Raw genomic sequence first — 12746 nt, forward strand, 5'->3', positions numbered from 1 at the left:
TAATTCAAATACTGCCCCTTAATTTGGTGAGTATTTCCTTATCTTTTAAAACCCAAGTCAGGTGTCGCTTCTTCTCAGAGTTATTCTCTGGTCCTGTTAAGAAGTATCAGGTGTCCCACATGTATGATTATATTAATCCAAACCTCAATGACTGAACTTTCCATATTTAATCATAATTTTCTATTACTGAGACTTTCCCCCTTATTAGACAATTAGCTCCCTGGAGCAAGGGACTGTGTAGTATTTACCTTTATACCTTTAATGTTTGGTATATCTTAGATGCTCATTAAATGTTAACTGAATGAATGCAGATGCTTCCCACATCTGTTAATGCAGCCTCGAATTCTCTGGACACCAGTTACACTTTTCCATATGCCTGCAGTACGAATTTAAAATAAATCAAATTTACTTCCTATCCTCCTTTTTAACATCTACTAATTAATTTTCTTATATTTCTTATATTGTTAATGGCAATACTACCCTCCTGGTTCCCCAGGATCAGCATTTCAGAGACATATAGTTATTTGTGATGTACCTAGAAAAACATTTTCCACATCTGTTTCATCTCTTTAATTTCTCTTGCTTCTATCCTAATTCAGGTCTTATAATATCTCTCATACGGACCATCACAATAGCCTCCTAACTGCCTCCACACCTATCATCTATTTTCAACTTTTGAATTCATTATTCATGCTTCTGCCAGATTAATCTTTGTAAAACAAAATCCTATCACCTCATTCCCTTGCTCAGGAAAAACTTCAGCAAGTCTTACCGCTTAGGGAAACAAATTCCATTTCCTTAGGCTTATCCTTAAGTCTCTGCATCATCTGACAGTCATCTATCTTTCAGGCCTTACCTCTACCACCTCAATACAAGTTCCTTGTAATTCAGCTAAATAAAGCTGCTGACTAATTTCCAAATCTGCCCCTCACTTTCCCCTTAGACTCCTTTTCACATACAGTTTTCTCTCTACCAAATGTTTTGTATGACCTTTAATTGCTCAAATCTTTTAAAGACCTGCAGAAATGCCACACAGTCTACAGAATCTTCGTTGATCCTCACAGTTGGAAGCAAACTTTCCTCCTCTGAACTTGCGTAGCTTTTTTGCTCACTGTGTTTTTTCATGATATTCATCATCTTTTTTTAGTAATGAGTTGTCATCTCCCTTACTAGACTATAACGTACCCTGAAGGAGTGATCATGTCTCTTTCACCTTTTTATTTTACTTCATTGTATTTTGTATGACACTTAGTAGAGTATTTTAAGTGGTCAATAAATATTTGTTGCAAGAATGGATCTGAGTGTGTTTATCAAAATGCAAAGTATTATTGGGTTATTAAAATAGTATATAAGAGACAGAAGATAGGAGCAGAGGAGAATTTCAATCCTGTTGATAATCTTTGGGCTACATATTCTCATCAGAATATGATAGAAAAAAGGCGGTAGAGTAGCAAGTTATAACTGATAGAATACACTTGAAAAATGTGTGGCCTTTGAAATGCCAACAGCATAGGCTTTGGATTTCTCTGCATTAAGGTTTACCAAGCAAATAAACCATTTGAAATCAAAGCAACAGGAGAAATAAAGATGATTTTAGGTGTTTATACTATGTATAATTTTTCATTGTTTATATTTACTACCAAATAGTAAAAGGTGGTGCATAAAAGTGACATGTGCATCTCTTTACAGAACATAGTATAGGAATGTAGTATGTATCCTACATATACACACTCATCTTAATACTTATAAAAGGGAGAAATGTGTTCTTTACAAAAATAAACTCCTACCCACTAAAACAGATTACTGAAGACAATTATATTGTGTGATAATATGCCATTTAAATGGTAAATCATTACCATAGAATCATTACCCCCAGTATATATATGGGTTAATCTGTACTTGTAATATTTGCACTTGGTTCCCTCAGCTAGATTTAAACTCTTTAATATGAACTATTTTTGCATTACTCTTAAACAAAAATTGGTCTACAGTTTCTCAATAGTTAGTTGACCAAATGCATAATGAAGTGTCTTTTAGATAGAAGCCTAAATCTTGTTCCTGCAATTTATCATCTGGATTTTTATTTATATAATGTGCCTCAGTCACATACCTGGTATAACCTATGACTCACTGGAAGATTGTTTTTAAGGTTTTCTTTAATGCGGACATTGTAATTAGTCTTTGAAAGTCTCTAGAGAAAGGCCATTTCACTCTAAACTTTCATCTATGTGGCAGATTGAATTGTTTAACACTGTGCCATGGTTTTGCCTGGGTCATATTGAAATACTTCTGTAGTACTTCCAGGATTGCTTTAAGTAATGAATGTACTGTAATACTGTAAGGAAACATGAGGATTAAGGTTGACATAAAAAATGCTAACGTTTGTAAAAGGAAAATTGTTATGGATTTCTTATTTATTTCTTGATATTGGGAACTTTGAAAGGGCTGGGATTTCATTACATAATCTTAATGTGGCATGGATAGTGAATTTTAGCTTTCACAAGTATGTCTATAGAATCTTATAGGAAAAAATAATGAAGGTTTCCTAGCATAACACATATCAACATAGAGTCTTCTGGGAAATACATTTTATTAATGATTTAACTTCTTATTTTTCCACAGGATTTGAGGTTCCAATTAAAACCCTGTTTGGACCATTGAGTTACTGTCTGCAAGTGCTTAATCTTCACCGAAAGCCTCATCGCTTATCTTAAAACAAAAGAAGAACGTGGTAAGGAGAAAAGTAATGAAATGCAGCATAACACATCTTTCAAAGTAAGGGGAAGTAGCTTTTTAAAAATGATCTAGGATCAGTGACATTCAGAAATTATTTGCTGTACACTAAATGTGCTCAAGTGTGGCATCTGAATTCCAAGGACTCTGTGTCTTCTATTACGAAATGAACCACACAGTGTTATTTTTTTCTCTTTGCTGTTGCAGTAGCCTAAGGTAATAATTATTAATGTCACTGATATACCACATATGGTAATATGGATTGCAAAATGAATATTCTTCTTTAATAGAGATTCTATGATGCTCTGATGTTAAAATGATAAGTATAACTGACAACCTTAAATGTTATTTTTTTTAAGTTCACAATTCTAGTATTATTCTCAAAAACAGATGTCTATACTTACTCATATCTTGGGTCATATTTAACAGCTTTCTGTCCAATACATCATGATGTCTTTTAATTCTTATGTTGTTAATCCATCATTTTTGAAATACTTAGTCTGATGGTTCTTTGAAGTGTTATGTTGTACTCAGTAACATTGCCTATATCAGAGGAAAGATATAATCCAGATGTCATTGAAATATTCAATGAAAGTGAGTGTCAGTCACTCAGTTGTGTCCGACTCTTTGCAACCCCATGGACTGTAGCCACTAGGCTCCTCTGTCCATGGGGATTCTCCAGGCAAGAATACTGGAGTGAGTTGCCATTCCCTTCTCTAGAGGATCTTCCCAATCCAGAGATTGAACCCACATTTGCAGGCAGATTCTTTATCACCTGAGCCACCAGGAGAGGCAATATCAATTCCCAAATTTAAATCTAATGAAATATTTAGATATTAAAAGATAGTTGAAAAGTATTCACACTTCCCCCTAGTAGTCTCTAATAATGGGATGTTTTTCCTTACATTAAAAATTTGAATAAACAAATATTTGCCACCAAAGACAGATCACTCCCAAATGAATTGACATGAAACATTTATATTCACACAATTGGAGCTGACTTATTGAAGATGACAATTATTAATTCTGGATTTTCAAAGTATAAACATGTTAGGTAGTTAGAATAGGAAAAAGGAGTCCAGAATGATGGTGGCTAAAAGACAAGGAAGGGAAAAGCCTGTGAAAATAGAACAAAGGAAGGTCCAAGGACTGGAGTGAGGACCTCAGGTAAAACAAACAGCACTCCTGGCTAGCCCAATTTACACAGAGCAGGCCCAGGGGTAGGAGAAAAAACGTATAAAAAGAGGAGCCCAAATTGGGCTGGGGGCCTCTCTTCTCTTTGCGTCTTTTGGGTCAGAATGCTCTCACGATTCCTGGATGTATTTTCCTTTACTTTCTAAATAAAACTGAGCTGTAACATGGAGCTGTAATACTGGTCCGTTCGAGGGCTGAAACGCTGGTCTGTCCGTCACTTCAAATTTTTGTTGCGATGAGACAGAACCCAGGAAATTACAAACTCCCCCTACAAAGAGGTAAAGTTATGGCTATAGTAGTGGCAAAGTTGCTAGTTTTGTTAGACCTGTTAGCCTTAGAATGAAGAATACTTTCAAGTGTCTCTAGAACTTTCATTATGGTTGATAAGATTCAGGAACTATGTATTAATCTCTGAATCTCAACCCTTCTTTTAGCGTTTATCAGGATGCCTATATTTGTTGAATGTTAGGAAGTAGAGAGCAAGGGAGCAAGGGAGATAAGAGTTATGTTTCATAGCAGCCAAGAAATTGGTCTACTGCCCTGTGTAAACATAGTTTGCTATTTGGTGCTAAGGATTTTTATAAAATACTTCATTTGGATTCTCTTTCTTATAGTGGTCTCCACTTAAGAGTTTATTAATGAGCTATGCCCATGGTCCTCATTAATTCATCAGCAGCTTCTTTAGTATATTTAGCTTTCTTTTAAGCCCCAGATCGTAGCTGCTGAGAACACCAATGGGAAAAGTTTAATAGCCAGCATAATATGCTAATCTCTTTTCAATAAGATTTTATTTTATTTTACTCGATTTGAATAGTTGACTTATGTATGAGATTCACCCTGTAAGTTCACTATAACCCTTTTGCTGCTGCTGCTAAGTCGCTTCAGTCGTGTCCAACTCTGTGCGACCCCATAGACGGCAGCCCACCAGGCCCCGCCGTCCCTGGGATTCTCCAGGCAAGAACACTGGAGTGGGTTGCCATTTCCTCCTCCAATGCATGAAAGTGAAAAGTGAAAGTGAAGTCGCTCAGTCGTGTCCAACTCTCAGCGACCCCATGGACTGTAGCCTACCAGGCTCCTCCGTCCATGGGATTTTCCAGGCAAGAGTACTGGAGTGGGGTGCCATTGCCTATTAAAATACATCTCTGTGAAATATAATTTACTGTTATTGGAAATATCAGTGCTCATATGTTTATTAGGTAAATGGTAGCTGGCTTATGTGCTGCATTTTTGTATATTACCTAGTCTTAAGACCTCAAACTAATAGTTTGACTCACTAATTCTCATAGTTTTTTTTATAGTTACAAATAAGTAAGAGGAGACTGCCCTCCTTTTAGGATATGGTAAAGGAATACCCCAAGGTTACCTCTGCATTGAATCACTGTATAAGTTGTTTGTCAAATAAATATTGGTCACATTCCATTCCAGGCAATATCTCTAGGTTTATAAAAATTAATAAAACATGACCCTTGTTTACTCAGATCATATAATGATGGATGAAGCCAAGTATATACATCATTTAATATAAACTTTCTAGCATTCTGAAATATGTGTAGGATGATAGTAAAATCCTGAAGAGGGACATTCAAATCAGCTTGAAGAGGAGGTTAGGCCAGTGAAGAAATACTTAAAGAGATAATTCTTAATCTATCAAAATATGAGTAGAAGGCAGTTAGGCTAAAAAAAAAAAAAAAGATGTGGAGTTTCATGGGGCAGCAGGGAGAGGAGGTGTAAAGTCACAGATCTGATTAAAATGAAGGTCACCTCTCAGTGGATGATATGACAGTGAAAAAAGAATGCTTCCTGAAGAAAAGAGGCTTCCTGAATGAGGTAAAGGTTGATAGAAGTCTGGAAGCATGAGTAAGTCCAATAAAGAATTGAGAAAGAATGTTTTCTAAGCAGAAAGGATAACATCCAAAGACTGTGTTCATAAGCTTGCTTGATGTCCATTTGCATGCCATCAGTGAAAATAAATTTAAGAATCAATGGTCCTTTTTCTCTCATTCTCTACATTGTTAAGTAGTCAGTGCATTGATTTCTACCTCTTTGAACTCTGAGAAAATCATATAAATATAAACATGAAATTACAAAACTGAAGGAAATGTAGTTTATACTTCATTCAGACTCTCATTTCCTAGATGAAGAAATTGAGGAAGCTCCAAGGAGTCTTACGACTCGTTCAAGGGTGAGCTGTTTTGTTATTTTCAGAGCCTCAGAAAAATCCAATACCCCCATATAAGCAGAAACTTAAAAACTGAAGTATTTTAGTATTGTTCCCCTCAATTCCAGCAGATTGCCATTAGGGGCAGTAAAATGTAGAGCTTAAAAGTGTCAGCTCTAGAGTTAAAATATTTGCTTTCACAATGTACACATTAAGTGACTTTAGGCAAGTGATATAATCTCTTTTTGCTTCAGATCTATCATCTATAAAATATGAAATAATAATGCAAAATGCTTAGATCAGTGCCTAGCTCATAATAAGCACTCCACAAATGTGCTATTATCTGTCATTAGGCAATCAAGCATTAGCATTCATGCACAGATTGTGCTATGGGCACTCTTGAAATTGATTTGATTATCCAAATCATTTTTAAAATTTTGTTATAATAACTGTCACATCACCAATTTTACCAAAACCTTTCTAATTTATGTTTTAGAACTGCCACGTACAAAAAAAAAAAAAAAAAAGAATCCAAATTATATGATTTTAAATTATTATCAATGGAAAATATTAAATTTTTATAAATTAAGCAATATGAAATACCTGTTAAGGGATAGTCAAGTAAGAATTGGAAATCTATTACTTTGAAATGTGAAAAACATTCTTATTCTAAGCAAAATTGTCCATGAATCCGTTTCTCATATGAGAATATAAGAATGGCTATATAACCTTGCATTTGATCACAATCTTATGTTCAAGTACCCCTACTATATAAAAAATACAACAGATTAAACCGGAAAGCAAAGAGTATAAATTCCATACTTCATGGAATAAAAAGATTGGTACTGTCCTGCATGTCAGAAGGATGATGGCCTTTGTTCCTTTGGCAAAATCACTTTAAGGACATTTTTATTCTTAAAATGTCTAATATAAATTTCCTACCCAGTGGATATTAGACTTTTGCTGCAAGGCTTTTGGACATTAGATAACTATTTATGACATGAGAAACCTCAATGCTTCCAAAGTCATTATATTCAGTGCTAATGAATTGAAACTTTTAGATCTATAGTGTGGTTCATAAATCGAGACAACATTTTATACACATTTGTGTGATCTATCTTTATGCACAAAGAAATTAACTAAACAGAACTATTACCATCTTGGGAAAAACATGAATTTGTTTTGCAATTACAAAGATTTTTAAAAATAATTGTCTGTGTTTGGAGAAATAAGTAATTTATAAAATGCAGAGGATATGATTTTAAAAATAGAGGTTTACAGTACATGACCTACAAATAAAACTGTTACGTAAAATACGCAATGAGGAGGCAGTCACATTTCACAAATCATAAAATGCTGGGTTTTCTTAACACAATGATATCATCAGTGTTGCTGTATTATGGTATAAGTTTCTATATACTATTATGAGAAACATTTATTTTCTGCTATTTAAAAACTATAGTAGTAATAAATGTTCAAAGCTTACAAGTTTAGATTACATTCTTTAGGGAGCAGAATTTGACAACTCCTTTCTCTCCTTTTGGAGAAAGAAACACAAAGGAAACCAGATATTAAGAATCTGTTTTAAAAACATACTTTCAGATAAAAGCTGGAGTGTATTTTCTCCCTCCACACTGTTCTACTATGAGAGCTACTATGTAAAACAAATTTTCATGTAGTCCATGGTTTACATTTATGACCTGATTTATTTTATGTCCACAATAACTTAGCAAGGAAGGCAAAGAGGCTATACAATTCAGAAAGGTATTCATTAAAGGCGGGATAGAATCCACCAGGGAAACAAAATGGTCCTGAGCTTTTCTTTGCTGGAAGTTTTATTCAATGTCCTTTAATGCTCATTCACTGTCCTTACTCATCTGCTCAGATTTTCTATCTCTCCATAATTCAGTTTTGGTAGGATGTATGTTTCTGGGAATTTATCCATTTTATTTTCTAGGTTACCCAATTTGTGTGTAATTGTTCACAGTAGTTTCTTATGATCCTTAATATTTATGAGGTATCAGTGTCATATCTCCTCTTTCATTTCTGATTTTATTTGAGTCTTCCCTTTTTCTCTTAGTTTAGCTAAAGATTTGTCAATTTTGTTTGTTTTTAAAAACAAACTTTAATTTCATTGATTTTTTTCTATTGTTTCTTTAGTCTCTAGTTTGTTTGTTTTCATTCTAAACATTATTTGCTTCAGTGCTAATAACTTTGGGCTTAGTGTTTCTTTTTCTAGTTCCTGAAGTGTAAAGTTGGGCTTCCCAGGTGGTGCTAGTGGTAAAGAACCTGCCTGCCAATGCAGGAGCCACAGGAGATGTAGGTTCATCCCTGGATCAGGAAGATCCCATGGAGGAGGGCATGGCAACACACTCGAGTATTCTTGCCTGGAGAGTCCCATGGACGGAGGAGCCTGGTTGCCTACAGTTCATAGAGTCACAAAGAGTCAGACACAACTGACAAAGCACACATGAACGAGGTGTAAATTAGATATATTGTTTATTTGAAATCTTTCTTTTTGCCTAATGTAGGGGTTTGTCCCTCTCAGAACTGCTTTTGCTGCAGTTCATAAGTTTAGGTATGTCTTGTTTCCATTTCCTCAAGATATAGTTCTTCTTTGACCCATTGGCTGTTCAGGAGCATATTGTTTAATCTCCATATATTTGTCAATTTTTTCAATTTTCCTCAATACAGTCTGTGTAACATACATATATATAGTTGTATACTTTAAATCTATTATATTTTTGTCAACTGTACTTCATTAAAGCTGGAAAAAATACACTTCACCTTCTCGCATTAAAAATAGAAATAAAAATGGTATTTTTAAAAAGTTCTTCAACATCTGAGATTGAAACAGGAGATTTTCTTCTTAAGACTTGGTCAATAAAAACAAAAGCAAAAACCAGCAGCAAACAAAAACTAAAACCGGCATTCCTCAACCATTCTTATTAATTGAAGTTTTACTAAGTTCATTATATTTTAAAGATGTTTTAAGTGTGCATTTTCATATCAGAACTCAGCCTTCAATTTTAACCATCTATTGACAGCTAATTTTCTATGCCTATTATTCATGATGTTTTTACTTTCTTTTGTATCACTATATAATATCCTCCTAAAGCTATTCTGTCTCAAATTTTTAAGTTTAGACATGAAACTCTTCTTTATTTTGACCAAAAGTGACTAAGTATTACATAGTGTAAACATTGTCCTCACAGCAACTGGTTTCCTTGAAAGAATGGTACACATGAGTGTGTACGTGTGTGTTTCTGTCTGTGCCTGTGTCCATGTGCATGTGTGTGTCTGTAAACATGATAGAGGGAAGGAGAGAAAGAGGGAGAGATGAGAGGGAGAGAAATCACTAACTTTTATTGAGGAGAAAATTCAAGTAAGTTAAATAAGTGAGGTATACTAAAATTCAAGGAAGGGAAGTAAACAGTAATTCTTCATTCCTAGCCTAACCACCTTTCTCTCTCTCTCTCTCTCTCTCTACATATATATATATATATATATATATATATATTTTAATGACACTTCATTAAATTTTAATTTGAGACTGGGTTTGGGAAAAAATTTCTATAGTAAACAATAAATTCATAGACATATTAAAAGTGTAGTTTATTTCAAGTATAACTGAATTCCTCATAAATGGAACAACTTTTGGAAAACAGTCTTTATTACAGCTGATATAATCCAAAAAAAGTTAATCAATTTTTAAGGAGTGCAAATTTTGTTTTTTTTCCCTGACCTTTTATTCCATTTCAAAACCCTTATTTGGGGTTCTTTTGTTGTTGTTGTTGTTGCTTTGAGTTGACTAAAGATGCTTTGGGGCTTCCCAGGTGGCTCAGTGGTAAACATAACCCTGCTGATGCAAGAGACGTACATTCAGTCCCTGGGGATTGCCAATCAATAGATGCACATTTGATCCCTGGGTCAGGAAGATACCTTGGAGAAGGAAATGGCAACCCACTCCAGTATTCTTGCATGGGAAATCCCATGGACAGAGGAGCCTGGTAGGCTAGAGTCCATGGAATCGCTAAAGAGTTGGACGCGACTTAATGACTAAACAACAACCACAAAGATTCTTTTGCAGCATTGTATTAAAGACAAAAGAACATTAACTTCCTTTCATTGGAAAATTAAAGTTATGCCTGCATTCAGAATTGTTTTATGGGAGCATTCTCTTACTTTAGCAAACGTGTTTTTGTTTGAACCATTAACTGTGAGTCATTTGGATCTATAGAAAATGAATTGAATGCCTGTAACTTACATATTTATTTTCACTAAGGCCTCATCAGTAAGATGGAAAAATAATGCAGAAAAAATTCTAGCTCCTGGATTTCTTCTCCCTCTCAGTAAATACAGCCATCTCTCAGTAATATTTTCCATTTTGGATGTACATCACCAAGAAGGTAATTTGTGGAAGGTAATTTGTCAGACTTTGTGGTTACCTATTTCTTAGACACATTTTATTTCCACCAAAGTCTTTCTCCCTGATTTTCTGGCTTTAAGATTTATTTTCAAATTCCTTTTGTATTTACAAATAACGTGCTTGACAGATATGTTACAAGGGTTGTTATACATGTAGTAGAGTGTTTTAAAAAATTACTCTCTTTGCTTATAAACCAATTTATTGTCCTTTGTGCAAAGTAACAAGCCATTCTGTCATGGATGAAAGATCTTGATTTGACTGTTTGCAGCGCACAACTCCTTCATGGCTGAAAGCTTCTAGTGATTTCAATCTTTCTGTCACCCATGCAAATCCCCTATCTACATACAGTTTGATTACAATAGATAAAGATTTATTTTGCAGTTATTAATTGCAATAGTTTCTTGATTAAATGTCTCTATTACTAACTGTTCCATCCTTTCATGACCTCTACCACCCCCTCCACCACCACTCTTCACCCAGCTGCCATCACAAAATTCATTGACAATAAAATACCATTTCAGATTTTTGTGTGAATCAGGGCTCTCTGTCAGCTTATTTTAAATTAATTCTTTGATTTTTAGCTTATCACTCAAGCTTAAAGACATTATCATGACAATTCTTAATGTCAATTCTACACGTAAATGATTATACATTTAGAGAATTTTAAGGTTCATACTTGGGTGTTATTATCATGAATGAATAAGTCAGATTCTTACAATGGAAAAGCTACTGCCTGGGAGTGAACTACTTTTATTGACATTTTGGAACTACGACAGTTCCATTTAATAAAATGTTAACATAGTATTATAGTTTAACAGCAGGGGAAACTCTGATTCAATGCCTTTCTTAGCCAAAGAAACAGATTGGATAATGAAAACTCCTTATTGACAATAAGAAACACCCTGTTACATTTGCAATTACAGTGTTTCTCTTAATCCAGTATCTCAGTATGTGTTATCACCCTTGAAATCCTTATATTAATCTGCACTAATTGGAGTAATTCTTGCTCCCATTTTGAGAACTAGGAAACGAAAAAGTAATTTTTTTTCAAGATCACGTATCACATCTGTGATAGAGACCGAAATAAAAATTTATCATTGCAGATCATGTGTGATGTGTTTCTTAAGCAATTTCTGTCATTATTCTCAGTCAATTCTCTTAACCATGAAATAACTGCTTCTGACAAATCAATGAAGACCAAGTCAAATCTAACACATGGAAGGTAGATTGTGGATCTTGGCACTTTACAAAGTATTTTCACACCCATTATCTCATTTTTTTTTCCCTTATAACAAACTTAGAAGCAGGTAAGGTAGGTATTTTATTCTCATTTTAGAGATGTGGAATGTAAAACTCAGAGAGGTGAAATTACAGAGTTAGGAAGTGGAAGAGCCAGGATTCTAATGTATATCTTTTGTTTCCAAACACAGCAATATCAATACTAAATAGAGTGCCAGTCTTAACACTATAGTGCCATCCAAAAACTTATAATTTGTATCTAGACAAATATCTAAGCATTCTTGTCAAAACACAAACATCATTTATCAGATAATTGCATTTTAGTTAAGTATACCTTATTCACAAAACTATGAATGTTAAGAAACAAAATATTCAAAAAACATAGATTTAAGAAACTGTTGTATCTAAGTATCTGTTCTATTCAACTATTTATACACCAAAGAACTTTCATATCTGTTATTTAGTTATATGAGTATGATTAACCACATTTCATATGTGAAGAAACAGACTCAGAAGAATTTAATAACTTACCTCATATTGCAGTTTGTAACTTGGTAGAGCCAGTATTCAAACCAGTAGATATCTTGTTCTCTAAGGCTTTGCTTTTTCCTAAGTCATGTAAACAATCAAGAAAGAAAAGAGCTATTTTATTGATGGCAGGAATCCTTTCTCAACATTCACATATATCAAATCATGTCCAGTTCAGTCACTCAACAAGTCTGACTCTTTGTGACCCCATGGACTCAAGCATGTCAGGCTTCCCTGTTCATCACAAACTCCCTAAGCGTGCTCAAACTCATGTCCATTGAGTTTGTGATGCCATCCAACCATCTCATCCTCTGTCATCCCCTGCTCCAGCCTTCAGTCTTTCCCAGTATCAGAATCTTTTCCAGTGAGTCAGTTCTTTGCATCAGGTGGCCAAAGTATTGGAGCTTCAACTTTAGCATCAGTCCTTCCAATGAATATTCAGGACTGATTTCCTTTAGGATTGAC

At 34.4% G+C, this 12746-nt stretch overlaps 1 long non-coding RNA gene across 1 annotated transcript; it reads right to left on the reverse strand.

The window, feature by feature from the left end:
- Window positions 1-2573: 2573 nt before the first annotated feature.
- On the reverse strand, window positions 2574-12389 carry LOC113886716. The gene is made up of 3 exons (XR_003509535.1): window positions 12285-12389; window positions 3138-3276; window positions 2574-2709 (listed from the first exon to the last, which is right to left on the reverse strand). It is a non-coding gene; the product is annotated as an uncharacterized LOC113886716 (long non-coding RNA).
- Window positions 12390-12746: the final 357 nt, after the last annotated feature.

Source organism: Bos indicus x Bos taurus, chromosome X, assembly GCF_003369695.1.
Source record: "Bos indicus x Bos taurus breed Angus x Brahman F1 hybrid chromosome X, Bos_hybrid_MaternalHap_v2.0, whole genome shotgun sequence".
Lineage (NCBI taxonomy): Eukaryota > Metazoa > Chordata > Mammalia > Artiodactyla > Bovidae > Bos > Bos indicus x Bos taurus.